The sequence below is a fragment of the Halichoerus grypus genome, chromosome 2, assembly GCF_964656455.1.
Source record: "Halichoerus grypus chromosome 2, mHalGry1.hap1.1, whole genome shotgun sequence".
In the NCBI taxonomy this organism is placed as follows: Eukaryota; Metazoa; Chordata; class Mammalia; order Carnivora; family Phocidae; genus Halichoerus; species Halichoerus grypus.
In genome coordinates, this window is record NC_135713.1 from 35,413,883 (window position 1) to 35,433,875 (window position 19,993).

General features: G+C 34.5%; 1 protein-coding gene across 1 annotated transcript in view; it reads right to left on the bottom strand.

Annotated features, from left to right (window-relative positions):
- The window catches only part of HCN1 (hyperpolarization activated cyclic nucleotide gated potassium channel 1), a 399,792-nt gene that overhangs the window by 161,498 nt on the left and 218,301 nt on the right, over window positions 1-19,993 (bottom strand). The gene's annotated exons all lie outside the window — the stretch shown is intronic.

Genomic DNA, 19,993 nt, shown 5'->3' on the forward strand with positions numbered 1-19,993 from the left:
TAAAGGCATTTTATTATTTTAAAGAATATATTTTCCTAACGTCCTCCATTCATACTTACGGTATGTATGTGACAAATGTGTCACATTATGTTTTTAACCCAGGATACAACTTTGAAACCTGAGTGTATCAAAGTGAATAACAATTTCCAGTTCAGGTATGCTCTCAGTAGAGAAGCAAAATGGCTTGGAATCTTCTCTGGCTAGGTTGATTAAAAAATAATAATAATAAAAGATAATGTCAGGTGCATAGTTACCTATTGATGCATAACAAATCACCCTAAAGCTTAGCAGCTTAAAGTAATAAATATTTATTATCTCATACAATTGTGAGAACCAGGGAGTAGCTTAGCTGGGTGCCTATGACTCAGAATCTTTCATGAGCAGGTCAGTCTGGAAGTAAGCCAGGGATGCATCAATTGAGGAGAAGGAGGATCCACTTTCAGCTACTCCATTGTCTCTTGACAGGAGACTTTAGTGCCTTTCCACAAGGCAGCTCACACATGGCAGTTGGCTCCCCACCTCCCCTGGCCCAAGTGATCCCAGAAAGATGGGGAGTGGGGAGGAAGAGAGGGAGAACCCAAGATAGAAGGTGCACTGCTACCATATTTTATTGGTAACAGAACAATCCTGGTACAATGTGGGAGGGGATTACATAGTGTGTGACTACCAGGAGGCAAGATCATCAGTGGCTGGCTGGCTATTACACTAGATGAAAAGATAACATGTTAACACATCCAATTTGGATCACCTAAAAGATGTGCCAGGCTGGAGTTAAACTGGAAAGAAGAGTTAAAACAAGTGAGATGGAATGGGCTGAGTTGTGTTTCTCCCTCCCCCCACCCAAGTTCATATATTGAAGCCCCAACTCCCAATGTGATTATATTTGGAGATGGAGCCTTTAGGGAGCAATTGGATTTAGATGAGGTCACAAGGATGGGATCCTCATGATGGGATTAGTCATGAGACTTTGTAAGAAGAGACTGAAGAGCGTACTCTCCACCAAGTGATGACACAGTAGAAAATAACCTTCTGCAAGCCAGGGAGAGAGTGCTCACCAGCAACCAAATTGGCTGACACCTTGATCTTGGACTCCCTAGGCTTCAGAACTGTGAGAAATAAATATCTGTTGTTTAAGCCACCCAATCTGTGGTAATTTTTCATGGCAGCCTGAGCTAAGACACTAGATAATAAAGTCCCAGATGTTGAAGAGCTTTTGAGGCTTGGATTTAGACATACCTGAGTTCAATCTCAGTTCTGCCATGTATAGTGGCGATATTAACAACTCAGAGCTCTAGTTCCCTCACTCTAAAATTGGGATTAGCGATTTAGAGTTGGTGAAGATTGAATGAGACGATGTGCACATGAGAGTTCCTTACATATAGTAAGCACTATTACTAAGTAAAGGACCAAGTAGAAAGAGGAATACTCCCTTTAATTTGGCATACAATAGTGGCTAATATGTTTCTTCCAGCCCTACATACAGGAAGAATATGCATTGAAATCATGTCTCTCTTCATAGCAACCACTGTGAAAATAATTTTGCACAGCTATCAAATGTCTAATACGACAGCAATTGCATGACAGAATTCTGTAATGTTCTAAATACTCCTCAGGTTCCATGAACATCTTTTGTCAGAAAGTCTGTAACTTTTCTGCAGAACTATAAGATAGTTTTCAACTGATAATCTGTGTGCATTCTCATCTCATATTTGTATTTTTAATAATGCACTATCTCCATTTAATAAATTATATTTTCAACTACCATCAAAATTTCACTGGAAGGTCACAAAGAAATATTTTTCTCATGAGTTTAAATGTGGCTTTTTCTTCAGAAAAGTGGCAGGTGATGGAGGGAGGAGAGAAAAACAAAAAAAGGAAGCCTGAATGTATTTTTTTTTCTTAAACTAAATTATAATAATCATAGATAATTCAAATTAATCCTTCTCTAGTACAATCCCATAGACATATCAGAGTGGCTGTAGTGCATATTTGATAAAATGAAGTTTTAGATAAGAAAAACATATCACACATGCACCCCAACGTTCATAGCAGCAATGTCCGCAATAGCCAAACTGTGGAAAGAGCCGAGACACCCTTCAACAGATGAATGGATAAAGAAGATGTGGTCCATATATACAATGGAATATTACTCAGCCATCAGAAAGGATGAATACCCACCATTTGCACTGACATGGATGGAACTGAAGGGATTTATGCTAAGTGAACTAAGTCAAGCAGAGAAAGACAATTATCATATGGTTTCACTTATTTGTGGAACAAAAGGAATAGCATGGAGGACATTAGGAGAAGGAAGGGAAAAATGAAGGGGGGGGAATCGGAGAGACGAACCATGAGAGACTATGGACTCTGAGAAACAATCTGAGGGTTTTGGGGGGAGATGGGTTACCCCAGTGATGGGTATTAAGGAGGGCACGTACTGCATGGAGCACCGGGTGTTATACGAAAACAATGAATCGTGGATCACTACATCAAAAACTAATGATGTATTATATGGTGACTAACATAACATAATAAAATTAAATTAAAAAAAGAAAAACATATCATCAGGGAAATGTCACAGGCCAAACGATACCTTAGTCATCAAATTAAATACATAGAGTGATTTAACATTTTCTAATAAATGTTCTCTTCTAGCAAAAGAAAAAAAATGGATAATAAGTTAAAATATGAAATACTGTAAAGATGTTATCTTTTGCTCTTCTAGAGGGAAATGAGTCAAATTCAAATCCCCCCTTGTATTTAAACAGAGTTCTGTTTTGTTTCCATGAAGTTACTCTAGGTCCCCCACAGCACTCTAAAGGTAAAATGGCTCACTTGAGACATGGAAGACCCTCCCCAGGGTTAAAAGGATATTACTTATTGTAGCAGCATTTTTAAATGTATTCCTCATGATTTCATTTGATAGAAAGGCAAGTACACAGAGTACTTTTCACAAGGACTTCTGGAAGTAGTGATGTTAAAAGAGATTAAAGGAAAGGTAAAAAGAAAAATCAAACATTAATATTTGATATCATTATATATATAGACAAAGAATCAGCTTCAACTTGAGATAGATGTTGAGAGTCTTTCAAATAATTAAGGCAGGAACATAAATCATAGAGCTCAAGTATCACTAAAGGTCCAAGTCTGCCAGAAATCAAACATTGGTTTTGGTTTCTTTTCACTGAACATGATACTTGAGGAAATCAAGCTTACCCTCAATTACTTCTTTTATAGTAACAAGTTCAATTAAAATGTGGAACTCCCAGGACAGGATAAATAGTATCTGCAACAGTGCTTGCCACAGAGAAGACAATCCGTAAGTATTTGTTGACTGACATAAGGAAAAAATGAATCTAACTAAATTATCTCCCTTTAGAGTCCCAGGAAGTCTGTTTAATATTTATAACTAAATTAATTTCTTGGCCGTTCCCACCTTTAAGACCAAATAAAGTTAGGGCCCCTCTTCCACCCACAATGTTAGCGAATATGTCACATGTGTTTTCAAGTCAGTCTGGCCTACTTACGTAGGCCACTGACTCCTTGCTCTCCCCAGGTGGCAGATGGCTGCAGACCCATTCCCGGACCAAACTCACTTGCTGCTGTGCATTGCTCTGCCCGGCTGCCTCGAGCTTCCATTACACACAGCCGACCTCTGTGCTACCATGGGCTCCCATGCTTGTTCTAAACTACTTGCTTGGCAACTAACTTAGACGTGGGCTCACATCCCTGCATCTCAGTGCCTGGTGCTGTCGTTTTTTCTGTGAAACGGGAATACAGGACTCTCTCCTCTGTGTTCTGCCCTGGTAGGGTTCTCATAGCACAGGCAACTGGGTCTCATTTAGCTCTCCATTTTACAAAGAATAAACCCCTAAATCTTCCCATTATCTACTTGGATGGCCCCGGGTATCTTTCCAATGTCATTTTTGTACTCCTCTCTCACTCTCCTTCAGCCATACCAATCAGCTTTGCATGCGCTGTCCCTTCCTCCGGGACTACTGGCCTTCCAGGTATTTGTGCAACTCATTCTTTCATTTCCTTGAGTTCCCTGCCTGAATGTCATCTGTCCAGAGATGCATCTAAGAACTATTCCATCTTAAATAGATCTGCTTGACACAGGTCACTGCGTTCTCTTCTCTTGCTTTTGATTTCTTAATATGCTTTGTGCTACTTGGCATTATCTTTCAAAGCTCTTTATTTTGTTTATTTTCTATTTTCTGGGGAAAAATAGACAACCATGAGGACAATATTTTGTTTTATTATCAGTATTTTCCCACTAGATTCACTGGGTATAAAAATAAAAAGATAGGTAGATAGGTAGGTGACAGATTAATGCTAATAAAGCATTCTAATCTCATTCAAATAAGTGGATGCAAATTGATCCTGTCTATTGGGGAGGAAGTATTATACCTAATTGCATATACAGTACTTTCCCAAATCTTTTTCAGTCCAGCCTGAAAGAGTTTTACATTGCTCAAAACTGCCTTAAAACAGCCTTTAACATACTTAAAACTGAAGACCATTTCTCTTGTGATAAATTTAAGATGCTGGATATATTTTTTTTCTTTTATCACTGACATAAGGGTGATGCCATATACCCAAAAATTAAGGTCTTCTTTATCTGGAATACTCAGAATCAAAAGCTTGAATCATGTGACTGTCTACTGTGGCTATGGCTACAGTGAAGTTCTAGATCTGGATTTATTAATTAACGGATCGCTCATCAGATACTTCTCAGCAATAGGCAACATGAGAAGTGAAGAAGACAAGGGAATATTCATTTTGAGAAAACCCTTCTCAACAGTTACTGCTTGAATTTTTGCTGTTTTTCAGTAACATCATAACTGCAAATGCATTATTTTTTTTCCCTTGTAATGACAAAAAATTCTCGTGGATCATATTGAATTAACTTGTCTGTCTTGTCTTTTTCTTTTATTTATGAATTTTATCTAGCCCATTTCTTTCAGTCATAGCTGTCTGATAATTTATCATATCACTGAAACAAATTATTAAACCAGTTAGATTCATGTAAAAAAAATCCAAATTAATGGCACCAGTCTGATAAGTCCAGGATGAACCACTAATGTAGACAAATTCCCTCTCTCCCATGTTCCCTATGTGCCTTTAACAGTAATTGATTTTTCCCCTTTTGCAACTGGAAGAGAAAGGAAGAATTCTGTTAAGGTCTGAGTCTGAAGGAAGAGACTGATTTATATAGTGGTAAAGCATAGGGTCTGAGTCTGAAGGAAGAGACTGATTTATACAGTGGTAAAGCATAGGGTCTGAGTCTGAAGAAAGAGACTGATTTATACGGTGGTAAAGCATATATTCCTGGTGTCGCCCTATGAACTGTTTGATTAATTTGAGAACTTGCAAACTGATGGCCTGCTGGCTCGAAATCAGGCTTGCTGGTGTTTATTCCCTGCCCCCGCCTTTGGAACACATACTATTTTTTTTTTTAAATAATAATTATGTAAAATGATATATAAGTATATATAATTAAATATTATAATGTTTCTACATCTACAAAATTATGGCATTTCCTCTTAAAATCTGAATATCTAGCTTTCCTTGATTACTCTGGGCATCATTGGGCATACATTTCCACATGACAATTACCAGCTGAAATTGAGAAGAGGCTGTGTCCAGTCATATCTAGTTCACCAGAAGCAAGAGGCTGTGCTTTGTCTTATATTTGGTTGAATTCATACATCGATATCACTAGATTGGCTCCTGTAGGCCTGTAAGTTTTCTATCCATTTTGAAATCAGTTTGGTCAGGTCAGACAATGTTTGAGTAATGCCCTTTAATGGAGTGGACTACATTTTCTTATTTATTTATTTTTCCCAAGCTAGTTAACTTGATAGCCTCAGGCTGTCATGTGTTTAGTAAAGAATTTTTTATGTACAGTAAAATTTATACATGAAATAGTATTTTTAGAGAACAAAATTTCCTCACTGCTCTTGTTGATTAATTAACCTTTATAAGTAGCTGGGATTTTCAAAAGTTGGCAAAAATATTTTTCTTTCTTGTCATGTTAAATGGAATATTGTAAACTATATTAAATTACTACTTAATATTTTCTAAACATCATAGTAACAAAAAAAAATTACTACTTAATAATTGAGATTTTAGGGACTACCATTGTACATTCAACTGTAGTAAGCTACAAAGAGGCATAGAGTAGAGTACTGGATTGGGCTGAACCCACATTAATCCATAGTCAAGAATAATTTTTTAGAACAAATTTCAGATACTTTTCCCATTTCTCTTCCCATTGAATTCTCCTGCACCAAATTATTGGGAAATAAGTGAAAAAAATGAGCTATTTAAAGGCTTTCAGTAGTTGTGTTTTATTAATATTAGTGAGATGTACTATAGGTGTTTGGCTGAGTGGTTATTTCATATAGATTTAACACCTTCCTCCAAGGTTTGCTCTGGATTCTCTAATGAAATGTAATTTCACAAATGAAAGATTCATAGAGAGAATGAGTTAACTTATGATCTGTTATCTCTTTTTTAAAAGATTTATTTATTTATTTTAGAGAGAGAGAGAGAGGGTGTGTGAGCAGGCAGAGGGACAGACAGAGAGGGAGAGAGAGACAATCTCAAGCAGACTCCCTGCTGAGCGTGGATCCCTATGCAGGTCTCGATCTCACGACCCTGAGATTATGACCTGAGCCGAAATCAAGAGTTGGACGCTTAGTGGACAGAATCATCCAGGCGCCCTGATCTGTTATCTCTTTTATCTTTAAATAAAAAGATACACTTTTTTTAAAAGCTATATGTTCAACTTGCCATAATTTGGCTGCGATGAAAATAATCAGCAATGAAACAAACAGTAAGTGCATCACAATTATATTAGGGATGACATTATTTTTGGTGAAGTCAACTGTAAAATATACAACTTCTGACTTTCTTTCTGCAAGTTAAATAATAAGTCAATCTTTTTCTCTGTGATCCAAATGGAAACTGGCTAATCTAGAAGGATATTTTTGTTATAATTTAAAATATTTTATTACTACTAATAAAGAAAAATAGAATAAATATTTATAAGACAAGATGTTAATAGTCTGTGGAACGCCAGCCATATTACTTCTAAGTTTCTCAATCAAGGTGTATTCATTACTGATCTGTCATAACGAGTGATATAAATTTCTAAACTAAATTCAGCTACACAATAAGAGATGTATTACAAAGAAAAACATTTGAAAGGAAAAGAGCCTCTGTTTCTTGTTTACATAATTGAAAAGATTAAGTGTAAAAATAATAAAATCTTTTTTATTCAATTGGGCATAATTCCTCTCTCTCTGTAACTCTCTTGGTGGATTTTTACAATATGTAGGTGTGCTTAATGCTTTCTTAATACCTAAGGACTCTGTTAAATAATCAAGTGAATTATTTGAAAAAAGTGGTTATTGAAAAATAAATTATTGATGGGTCACAATGTCCTTAATTTATCTTACATACAAATGAATTTATAAATGGATCTAAATTAGTTTTAAAAGCACCATTTCAAGAATAAAAGTAGGTAACCAGTGAGGACTTACATTTCAAAGAGATAATTAATATCTTCGGGTCAGAAAGAAAATTGCCTATAGAATTAACAGATCTTAGAATTTGATGCTCACAATTAAATTAATTATTTTTCTTATAAAACATGGTTAGAATTTTCTGTTTCATTAACATGGGCAGAATCTCAATTATTGACATATATTGAAACGAGAGTCCCCGAAACCCTATGTATTTTTCACATCCTTGGTTGAGCCATGTTTGATTCTTGTACTTGTCGTTTTCCTTTTCTCTTCTTCTCATCCTATTATAAGACTTTATGTCTTGAAAAATTCATTTTATTAGACTTAGTTTATCTTTCTATATAATAAGATCTTCTTGAATATGAATCTATAACCCAACATATTAGCCATTTCTTTTTTGCTTTGCATTAGCTGCATCTTTGATGGCTTCAACCAGTTATTATCAATATGTCAAAAAGACCTCAGATCACGCTAATATGCTGAAAAACCATCATATCCTAAAGACATCCACTGAACATCTTCTATGTTGATATCAACCAATGTGCATTTTGGGATGTGGGAGCAGAAAACAATCAGTTATTAACCCACTCAATTCTATTTTCTGTTAGTCCAAATGTTTCATAATAAAATATTGTTAAGAACCTTGCAGAAAGCCTTGTATGAAGTGCATGTACAATCTAATGTTCATCTCAAAAAGGAAATAGTGGACTGGTATATGTACTTAGCAAGGCTTTCAACAAATGTTCAACAAGTCTTTTTTCTTTTTCCCCATGATATCTTCTATATAAAGATTTTATTATTTATTTATTTGAGAGAGAGAGAGAGAGAGAGAGAGAGCACATGATCAGGGGGAAGAGGCAGAGAGAGAGAGGGAGGGAGAAGCAGACTCCCCACTCAGCAGGGAGCCCCCTGTGGGGCTCGACCCCAGGACCCTGGGATCATGACCTGAGCCGAAGGCAGCCGCTTAACCAACCAAGCCACCAAATCACCCCATGATATCTTCCATATAAAAGATGAAAAAAAGATAAAAAAGCTGAACAGTTAGGACTTGCTTTCATTAAACCAGTGGTTGCTCTGACAAGAACACTGCCTTTTCTTAATGCCCACAAATAATTTCTTTTATAACTTGGTGCAGAGGCTTGCTTGGAATTAACATCAAACATACCGGGTTGCAATTTGCAGCATCTTTCTTCATTTTCTCATTGTAAATTCAAACATTATTTACATATAGCATGGACAACCAGTTCTTCCCCATTTTCATGGCTTATGAAAGACCCTATGCAATCAGTCTACCATATCTTCTCCAAGATATTACCATTTTAAGGTGCAATGCGCATGGGCCAGGGATGGAACTCCTTTAGAGTACCAAAGTATTGACTCTGAGTTCAATCTCCCTAGAGTTTATCCAGTCTGTTCAGTTTAAAATATTCTGCCTTCACAGAAGACATTATTAAACAAGACTGAAAATATTCTACAAATAGTCTGTCATTTATTATCATGCTATGAATCCCAAGTGAAGGGTTTATCCACTCCCTGGTCTTTGTCCCAACTATTACTAAATGCCATTAATGTTTCTTTTATTCTAAATGTTATACACAGCTACTCTAATGGATTCAAACCATTTATCTAGTATTCTGTAGGAGGTAGGTAGGTAGTTTGCTTTTATTTAAAAGCAAAGTTACATTTAAATTCTTTTGATTTCTTCAGCCAGGCTTATGCATTATAAACTTTTTCTTTCCATGCCTTTTAGTATTTCTAGGTATATGGTATATCTGCTTCTACTTCAAGCTAGATCAACTCAACTTTTAAATGGGAGAATTATGCACAAATTTATAGACAAGAAAAATCAATTCTAGCTTATACATAACTATCACTCTCAATAATATTTTATGTGTACTAAGCTCAGAAATATAATAAGAACTGTTCTGTATATTTGGCATGTATAAGCTCTTCCATTTACCTCAAAACTTTTTATAATTATCTCCACATTACAGATGAAGAAACTAAGGCACAAATAGGTTAAGTCACTTATCCAAGGTCACAGAGCTAGTAAGTGTGAAACAGATGAATCTAAGCAATCTGGTTTCAGACCTTGACCATGCTTAACACTTTACAATACTGTTTCTCATGTTAGTTTAAGATTACTTGCACACTTCCTTTCAGATTCTTAACACTTAACCCTAACAAACAAATTCAACTTTGGCTTAAGTGGACTTTCATTATTTCTTCTATACTTTAGGAAATAATTTTGTGAATTAAGCTAGTCAAGATTTCATCAGTATTCAGGTTTAGGGAGAGTAAGTATTCAATCTCCATCACTGATAATACTTTCCCAGTGCTATGAAGTGCCATGAATCCTCCCACATTTAATTACTTTAGCACTTTTAATACGCCCTTCTATAATATCACTTTATTAACATTTTCTTTATACTCTTTATTTTAATCTTCTCCAACATGCTAGACTTCTAATAGCTGTGCACTTATTTGACATAATGTCTCCTCCAATTAGGTCAAGTTCTTTCAAAAAGCCATATTTCAACCATAAATTTTAGCCCACCAAATTTTATGATTTACTTTAGAATTTATGTCATTCTGCCCATATCTATGCCTTAGAATATTGAAAATCCAAGGCCATATGTTTTACTATGGTTATCCAACTCAAATCCTTCCTTAAAGTAGGTTTTGGTAAGCTCTATATTATGAAAACAATAAAAGAGAAGAGGATTTCTATTTTACAGAATCGCCTGGACATATGATTTCTTCAAAGTTTTCAACAAGTCTTCATTCTTGCATTAATGAGAAATAAGGGACAGTACGACTGCTGTCCTAGATCCACTTCTGTCACTAGCATTCTATTTGACCTTGACCAGATATTTTGAATGTCTCTTTCTTTATTCATAATATGTTCATGACATTGGTTGTTGTATGTAAAAGTACCTTTAAAAGGTAAAGAAGCATTGTAAAATTGACACTGTAACTAATCCATTCTTCATTCATGGCCAAATAAAGACAATTTGCTGAGCACAGTTGTGAATGGATGTCACAAAAGAATGCATGAAGAACTAACTGATTATAATACCTGATTACGTATACTAAATATTAGATACATGGTAGAAGTTACAACTGTTACAGAAGTTATAATAGGTTATTATGAAAAAAATTTGGCAGAAATACACCCATAAACATATTGCTTACTTACTAGATGATAAATAAAAGATCTTAATAAGAATATAACTTAACACTGGGGAGCCTGGGTGGCACAGTCGGTTAAGTGTCTGCCTTTGGCTCAGGTCATGATCCCAGGGTCCTGAATGGAGCCCAGTGTGTCTCCCTGCTCAGCGGTGAGTCTGCTTCTCCTTCCTCCTCTGCTCGCCTGCCCCCCATTCTCTCTCTCCCTCTCTGTATCTCAAATAAATAAATAAAATCTTTTAAAAAAGAATATAACTCAGTAAAAAACCCCAGAATTAAGATAGTAAATAATAGCTGGTAATGATAAAGGGTATATGCACCCCCCCCCCACACACACACACTGGAAGAAACAGCAGTTTCAAAGACACCTAGTGACAATGTCAAATGGCCTGAATGCTGGAAACGTAGCCAGAAGAAGAAAAGGCAATTTGCCTTTTATTGTATTAGCTATTTGGCTCCTATCTCCTATTTCTATTTTTTTTTCATTCTTCTGTAAAATAATGTGTTTATCCTCCTTTTTGTTTCTCTTTCAACTTTTGTGGTCATTTAATTCCCACAGAATACTAAACCACTCTGATAATTAGTCTGTTCACATAATGCATTAGGTTACAAACTAAATGATAAAGAAATACATTAGAAGACATTAAACATGTTACTCTCATGAATTTTCATATGTAAATAGCATTCAGATCTATCATGTATAAGATTTCCATGTTTATGTTTCTTTATATAAAAGACTGTATGTTTGAATCTCCTTTTTGTACTTCCCTAAGGCCTAGTTTTCAAAAGTTCTAATCTTCTGATAAAATGATAAATTATAGATAAATAATAACACTGATGACTGAAAAAGAAAGTTACCCTCAGAAGAAAGTTACCCTCAGAAGAATGACCTCCATAAATGTTGTAGATTATTACCAACTTTAATTTGCCTAATATTTAGCACGTCAAACTTTTTTTTTTCTTTTTCCTTAAGAATTGATAACGAAGTTGAGAGCAGAATTACAAAAGTGCTAGACAGAATGTAGCAATCATTTAATGGAGCATTAGCGCTTTAATTTTAGTTTGGGGGAAGTGGGAAACCAGTAACGGGTACCACATGAAACGGTATTTTTCCCAATCATCTTAAAGTTTTATTTAACTAAGTAAATTATTAAAAATATGAATCAATGGCTGACCCTAGAACAAATGCAAGAATTTTTTAAAAATTATCTAAAGGACAAAAAACAGAGTTTGTGGCAAATTGAGATGGTCTAACTGAATTATGTCCTCATTTTAATACAATTGAAATTAAAGATTTTTGTACTGGAAGTCCTTTCCTAACTCGCAGGAATCAGGATCTTAGATTATCATATTGATCACAACGGTGAAGGCTAACAGTTGTTCTGTATATATACATCAGTTACTTTGGTGGATATTATAAGTAGACATTTTAATTCATATTTATTTCTATCCTAAGAATATATCTAGAGAAAAATTTTTGTTAAATTTATGATATGCCCTCGAACAATGCTAATGGAATATAGAGAATATATTATGGTTTGTTATTATATATCCTTTTATGACTTACAAAAACAAGATGGCAAATTCTTAAAGTCTCCTAATTTTTCATTATTATCAAGCTTATACAATTAGAATAAGTGTTTACAGTCCACAGATGGAGGTACTCATATCTCTATGCATGGGGTATGAGATAGCAGGTTGTACAACAGAACCAGGGGTTAATTAACTCTTGTTTCTGTGGAGCCATGTTTCTGAGGCACCTGGCTCCTAATTAGAGAAGGCCAGCCAATGATTCTAGTACATATTTTTAAGCTCTTATTTGATAACTTGCCAGCATTCGTTGGCATGTTGCAAGAATATATGTAAAATAATTGAAATAAAGATTCACAAGCCAAGTTCAATTTTTTTCATAGAATTACTCATTCCCAGAATATATTACATCTTTAAAAACAACAAAATACTTCTCAAAAACGAAGAGGTATATAATGGGACTGTGAAAATGTTCATGCTAAGATATAGAAAATGTTCTTGCTATTCTTTTTTTACACCCATCACTTATCACATGGCTTTCTTCATGTCACCTCTGATTCTGCAACATATTCTGGGGTAGCATATTTAGGTCAGTGGTAGTGGGAGGAGGGAAAAAAAAAGATGAAATGGGATGCAAAAAAAGAAAACTGTAGAAAGCCCTCCACTCTGGGAAGTGACTATATATCTTGTCCAGAACATTATCTGAATATAGGTGATATAACCTAGATAGTTCAGGTCTATGCAAGTCTCTATATTCTGTAAAAGAGAGAGATAAAACCTTGGTCTCTTTGGAAAGAGGGGACATTCATATGAATTGCCTCATGTCCATATATCTGTACATGAACTAATACAGGAGAAATAATTAATCTGCTATTCCACTGATTCCAAGGTTGAAAACAATGTTACCATTTTATTCCAACCTCCATCAATTTAAAACAATAATTTCTCATGTGAAATCTAAATAAGTGAGAAATTCAGAATAAGTGGGAAGATATAATTTCATTATCAGATTCTTTTGGATTTATGGCAGTAGTAAAAGGAGAAAACTTAAGCAACATGTACATACAAAATACAATGAGTTTTTCAAATATTTCTATATTCCAAGTTCTTCTAGTGACTCAACCAATATATAGTTGCTCTCTGTTAACATGAATTAAAAACTGATAATGGCTGAAATTCTTTGGGATCCATGAAGTAGAATGTCATGGTAAGTTCGGCATGGACTCAAAAGGAAATATGGATTTCATAACCAGCTCCCACACCATCTGCCTCTGACTTCATGTAAACCAGGTAATAATTCTCTGAGTCAGATTTTTCATCTGTAAAATGGGAATGAATGTGTTTTCATTTCATTCAGAATAGATGAAATAATGGGATACATGTACTTTTGTACTATATTCATGAAAGTTTGCATAATATTCATATTTGGAGAAAATATTGGACTGCAAGATATTTTGTATCTTTCCCCAATTTTAATAGATATCTCTTGTTAGATAAGGTAATTTAATGAATGGTGCTTCTTCTAACCATTCGTTGCTGAAAATTTAAGAGATAGGCTCTATAAGAAAAAAAAAACAACTATGTTTGCAACTTAGGGACTGGTCTTACTGACAGAGCAACTTAACATAGCTATAGACAATATATAAGTAATATCCTTTTTCCTCTCTATTATGGAACTATAATTCATTCTAAAGATTTTCTGAAATGCACATGTCATTTGAAAACAAGATACCACAGTAGGATTTATTTCCATATGTTCATTCCCATAAAAGAATACATGTCTGAGAAGGAACAACACAGTATGTGAACTGTTTCACTTTTGCGATTAGGTCGTGTTTCTCTCCAACAGACAGCAGTCACCAGGCTGGCCTTCCTAATAGGCAGAAACAGGATGGCAAAGGAGAATCACAACACTCAGCAGGCTACTGACCTACTTTGTTATTATAACTTATAGGAGCTATGAATGCATTTTTTTTTCCTGTAAAGCTACATGGTGACTTGTCAGCAAATTAGTTACTTTTGTTAGAACTTTTAAAAAATTCTGTTAAAGCAATATATTCTATTTTTAAAAAGTCAGTAATATAATAATACAATTTCTTATTTATAGAATTTCAAATCTAAAATACATTGCTACACCTCAAGAGAGGAGAGATATATTTTTAATTCTTAATTATATTATCTTGGTTATATTGTTTCAATCAATCATTACTTAACTAGTTAATTGGGCTTTGTAAAACAAAAAGTGAACCTATTTTAATTTTGTCTTCATACATTTGCTAGAATATCAATAGACAATAATTTAATCATCCTAGGTTTCAATGTTCTACTTGTATATGGGGACATGCATATAAACAATATAAATCCTTTTTTTTCCCAAACAATTTGCTTGAAATAGGAGATATTAATAAACAACTCTTTCTACTCAAGCCCCCCCAGCACATATTTATTTTGATCATTATAGTTTTGAGCTAGACGTGACTGACATGTCTCAATCTGCACTCTTTATTGAAGATTCCTGATCCAAAACCAACTGATAGTAGTTGAAATAAATGACTCCCTATTTTGTCTCTCCCTACCTTTAGTTTATACTACTCATAGACTTTATCTCCATTCACACAAACCTGCTACTAGCACACCATTTTGTGAGTTAGAAAAAAATAGTGTTCTCTGGGGGGCTAAATCAGGAAGACAGAGTTTTGTAAGAATGGCTATATTTTCTTTTCTTTTTTTTTTTTTTAAGATTTTATTTATTTATTTGACAGAGAGAGAGATAGCGAGAGCAGGAACACAAGCAGGGGGAGTGAGAGAGGGAGGAGCAGGCTTCCTGCCAAGCAGGGAGCCTGATATGGGGCTCGATCCCCGGACCCTGGGACCATGACCCGAGCCGAAGGCAGACGCTTAACGACTGAGCCACCCAGGCGCCCCAAGAATGGCTATATTTTCAAATGTATGTAGCATGGCAAGAAAGAGGGCAGGATCTAGCTAGGACTCTTCCCCTTGTTTAAGAGTCTGGGCAGTGCATACATTTCAGAGGTCTTAATTCAAATTCATATTAAGGGCTTTTGCACATAATTTTTCTATTCCCTTAGATTATAAAATTAAAATTTTAAATCTCTGTATAGTTTTTGGCACCTGGAATGAAGTGGTATGAATGAAAGCTTGTTTGAATGTAAGCACTATCAGGGCAGAAACTGTCTCATTCTCCAGTGTATGTTCAGTGCCTAAGATAATGCCTAGCACAAAGCAAACACTCAACAAATTACCTAAATGAAAGAATAAGTAATATACACCATTTCATAGTTGAACTATAGGAAAGTTGAGTGATTTGCCTAAAATCATAGACGTTTTAATGGTAGAGGCAATTCTGAAATGTGTGTCTCTAAATTCAATTCTGCCAGATTTTCCCATCCCTATTCTATTGTCTAAATGAGTCAGGATAAGCTGTGTTATGTTGTGGGCTACAAATTAAAAGGGTGCCTCTGGATAGGGAAAAAAAGAACTGGAGGGTTGCAAACCAGCTTTTCAATGCTTAGACCTGTAAGTGAAATATGAAACTGCCACTCAGAGCCCATTGACCATGACCATCAGAGGACCCCATCCAACAGGAAGGGAGCTGGAGAATGTGGAGCGTGTGACTATTTGGTTATTAGTAACGCACTAATAATTTGAGATACACTGTCTGAAATGAAAATGAACTTCTGTAGTGATCTAGATTTTTCAATCAGATCTCTTGTTTTCTCCCCATAAAAATATTAATTAGACCCTTCTAGACATTTATATATCTTATTTTCTGATATTCTTAGTATGGTTCATATAAACTTCATGAATTTCGAGTATTTTTATATTGCCCATGAGTTGGTCAAGTGATTACTTATCTTTGAAGAAATAATTTGAGGTACAAATTATTAAAGCAAAAACTATCCGAGGAGGAGCTTTTAAAATGCATAACAGAGTAACCCTTTTACACATAATTTTCAAATACTTTTGATAATTACCTTTTTAGTATAAACCACTAATATTTATTTAGCAACATATGCAAGTCTGGCATAGGATCTGTGGGGTATGCAAATACTGATAAAACATTTTGTCTGCCCTCTAGAAGGCATCTCTCAAGATGAAGTAATGCATATAGTTTTTCAAACCACAACAAAACTAAACATTATAATACACGGTACTTGAGTTGGCTCAAATTATTTTGATTATGATATTACTGAAACAAATACAACTACAAAACTAGATATAAATTTCTTATCCTTTTAATTCCTGTAAAGTTAAAACAATTTCATAAATCAAACACTAACAAAACAATAAATCAATAAGCATATCTTAATATAAATGTATTGTGATGGATAATGTTGCTTTGGTAAAACCAATAGTTGCACACAATGTAAATTTAGTGCTTTTATAGCACTAATTTTTATAGATTATGTAGTTTAACACACTACTATACAATTGTGTGCTACGTAATGAGTAACTTGGTTTTGTAACCCATCTCTCCATTTTGACTTTGGTGAAAATTCTGTACAGCATTTAATATGATGTCACTTAGCCCTCATTTGATATAAATGGATCATTAATTATTAAGCCAATAAGTGAGAATTATTTTATATGGCACAATGCACTTCAACTATAAAAGCAAATCCAGACTCCATATTTAGGGCATTCAGATGATTGTAGATTCATAATATGTTTACCTTGAAACCTTTCAAACTATCACCACCATATATTTATACATTTACAAGACTGCTGGGAGAAAACCTGTGCCTCCCTGAGAGTAAAGCTGCAGACTTCCATTAGAGAAACACTACTCTAGGGGCGCCTGGGTGGCTCAGTGCCCTGCATCGGGCTCTCTGCTCAGCAGGAGCCTGCTTCTCCCTCTCCCTGCCACTCCCCCTGCTTGTACTCTCTCTCTCTCTGTCAAATAAATAAATAAAATCTTAAAAAAAAGAAATAGAGAAACACTACTATAGGAATGCACTATTTAGTTGCAAATCCTTCTTTCTTCTCTAAAATCATTCCCTAAATTATGTCAGAAGTTCAAATGCATCATAATTTTTATTTCTTAGATTTTTAAAATGAGTATTTCATGATGTTATAACTTAAACCAAAACCGTCACCTCTAATCACTTTCATAATGAACTATTATAATTCTAGTGTGATATGCCTAGAAACATAGTCACAAAATATGAGAATGACAAGATTTTCAAAATTTTATTAGACATTATCTGACCAACCCAAGATTTTCATTCAGACAGAATTCTATAATTCAAATATTTCTTGAATGAAATATTCAATACAAAAGGTTATATTATAAATATAGAGCAAGATTAATCCCTGTTTAAGTTGGATTTTGCAAGTCAATATCTACTTCTACGGAATGAATTGCGGATTAGAAAGAGTTAAGATAAGAATAAGTATATTGAACAAATTACCAGTTATAGATATAGTCGTAGCATTACTCTGGATTTCTCATTATAGGACATATATGGATAACTAGCTAGTGATACATAGATAGGGATATAGATATAAATGCAAATGTGTTTCAGAAAGATTTAAAATACATATAAAAAGATAAATATACACACAGAAATGAAAATATGGTTAAGGAGGACTTAAAATAACACTTAAGGATATAAATCATTTAAGAATGCAAAATATGAGACAGAAGGAAGGTATAAAGAATTCACCCAACACCCTAATCTTTACCATAAATTATTTAGTGTCAATGTCAAACGTCATAGAATTGTCAAGCACATACCTAGGAATGACTGATACCATGTCCCGCATCTACCCTGATCTGGCTTCTCACTTTTTGCCTTCCCAATTTGAATTTGTTTTTCTACATCTACATCTCATATCCGTCTTGCTGCTTTTTAGTGTCAGAGCTCAAATGCTGATTTTTTAGTGACTTTCTATTGTAACCGGTGTGCTGTGACGACAGGTTTCGTTTCTTGTCATTACTGTTCTTAACTAATTTTTACAATCTACACAACACAAGATATTCTAATGTGGTTTAGAACAGAAATTACGGAGTCGGATAGCCAGGCATACTAATCTTGGTTCTATTAATCTACTAAACTCTGTGCTATTGAACAATTAGACTAACCTCTAAAAATTTCAGATTTCTGATCTGTAAAATGGGGGATAACAGTGCTCACCTCATTCTGTTGCTATGAGGACCAAATAAGAGCACATTTCAAATCACAAGGGCTTGTATACGGTAAGCAAGATATATACATGAAGGGTGCTTTTTTCTTATATTGGATTTTTACTTCTTTATAACTCCCTTATTGTGTAAATACACTTTGCTTTGTTTTGCTGTGATGGAAGCTTTTCTAGAATTCGATAGATCTAGGATAGAAAATGATATCTTCAAGGTCAAATGACACCATGGAGATTCTCTACTGATACAAAAATTGTCTTTTTTATGGTTATCTCCTTTATATCACTAATACTCACAATGTATTTCTGGTCTTTATAGTTGAACATAGACTTAACTGTTTCCTATCCTTGACATTAAAGTTAAACATGAAAGTAATGTTAAATAAATGTGAAAGGAAGTAAGAGCCAGTTTCATAAGTAAACCTGCCCCTCAAAAAAGATGCAAGAAAAAAACCACACTTAAAAAATGATCAAGATATTAAAATTTTTCTTCAGTTAATGTGTTTAGCACTGGATATATTAAGGAGTATATTCCCGTATATTATAATTACACAACTACATGCACTTCATGGATACCCCAAAATAGTCCCTTTACTTTTTTAATAAAGACAATGCCTATTTTTCTGAAAGATACCTAAGGGTAATTTAAAACAAAAATTATTTGCGAACTTAAATAGTGGTTGGTGCCGGTGATGAATCATCTTTTGGCAGTAGTGTTAGTGTTTTTATACTACACACTCAGTTCATAGCTAGAATACAGAGCTGTGGCTTTTTCTTCCTCCCACCCCCGCCAAAATATCTTAATCATGTCTTCACAAATTTTCTTTCAGTGATAAGTAAAAAAGACAGATCTATAATTAAGAAGACTTCATAGATTCAAAAAGTGACCTGCACCTTGCTTTGATTTTTAGGTACAGAAACACAAATACAGTATTTCTCAAACGAACTTTCAATAAAGAGTGGCTAGATTACAACAAACTCCTGTATCAGGCACTGTTCTAGGCACTACCGTAGAGTACAGAACAAAACAGACAAATTCTTTGACTTAATGGAACTGACATTCTGTGTAGAGGACACAGAGAAATACAAATAAAGATGTGTGTGTGTGCGTTATTAAATTCTTCTCAGATAAAATATAAACCACTTGGGTGCTGTATTAGAGTGATCACACACTGGCTTCAGTGAGACAGTGACATTTAAGCAGATATGAATGACATGAAGGAGAGATCCAGGTGAATATCAAGTCTCAAAGAAAGGAGTTAAAGGAATAAGAAGGCAGGGAGAGGGAGAGTGGGAAGGAAGGAGGAAAACAGGTAGGCAAGAAGAAAGAAAAGAAAGAAGACCAGACTTCTTAACATGTAATGTAAACTCTTTTCTTAAAATATAAAGCCTGAGCTCTAGTTATTAGAAGAAAAAAATATATGTTCTTAAGATGTTCATATCATTTCTACAATAATAAGCCCAGAAATTAATATGGAACATTTTGGGAAGAAAGAGGGCATTTGATTTATGCCAAAATTAAAATTTTGTGAGAGTCTCATAAAATTTATCTTCCATTGTTTACTAGTGTTTCAATT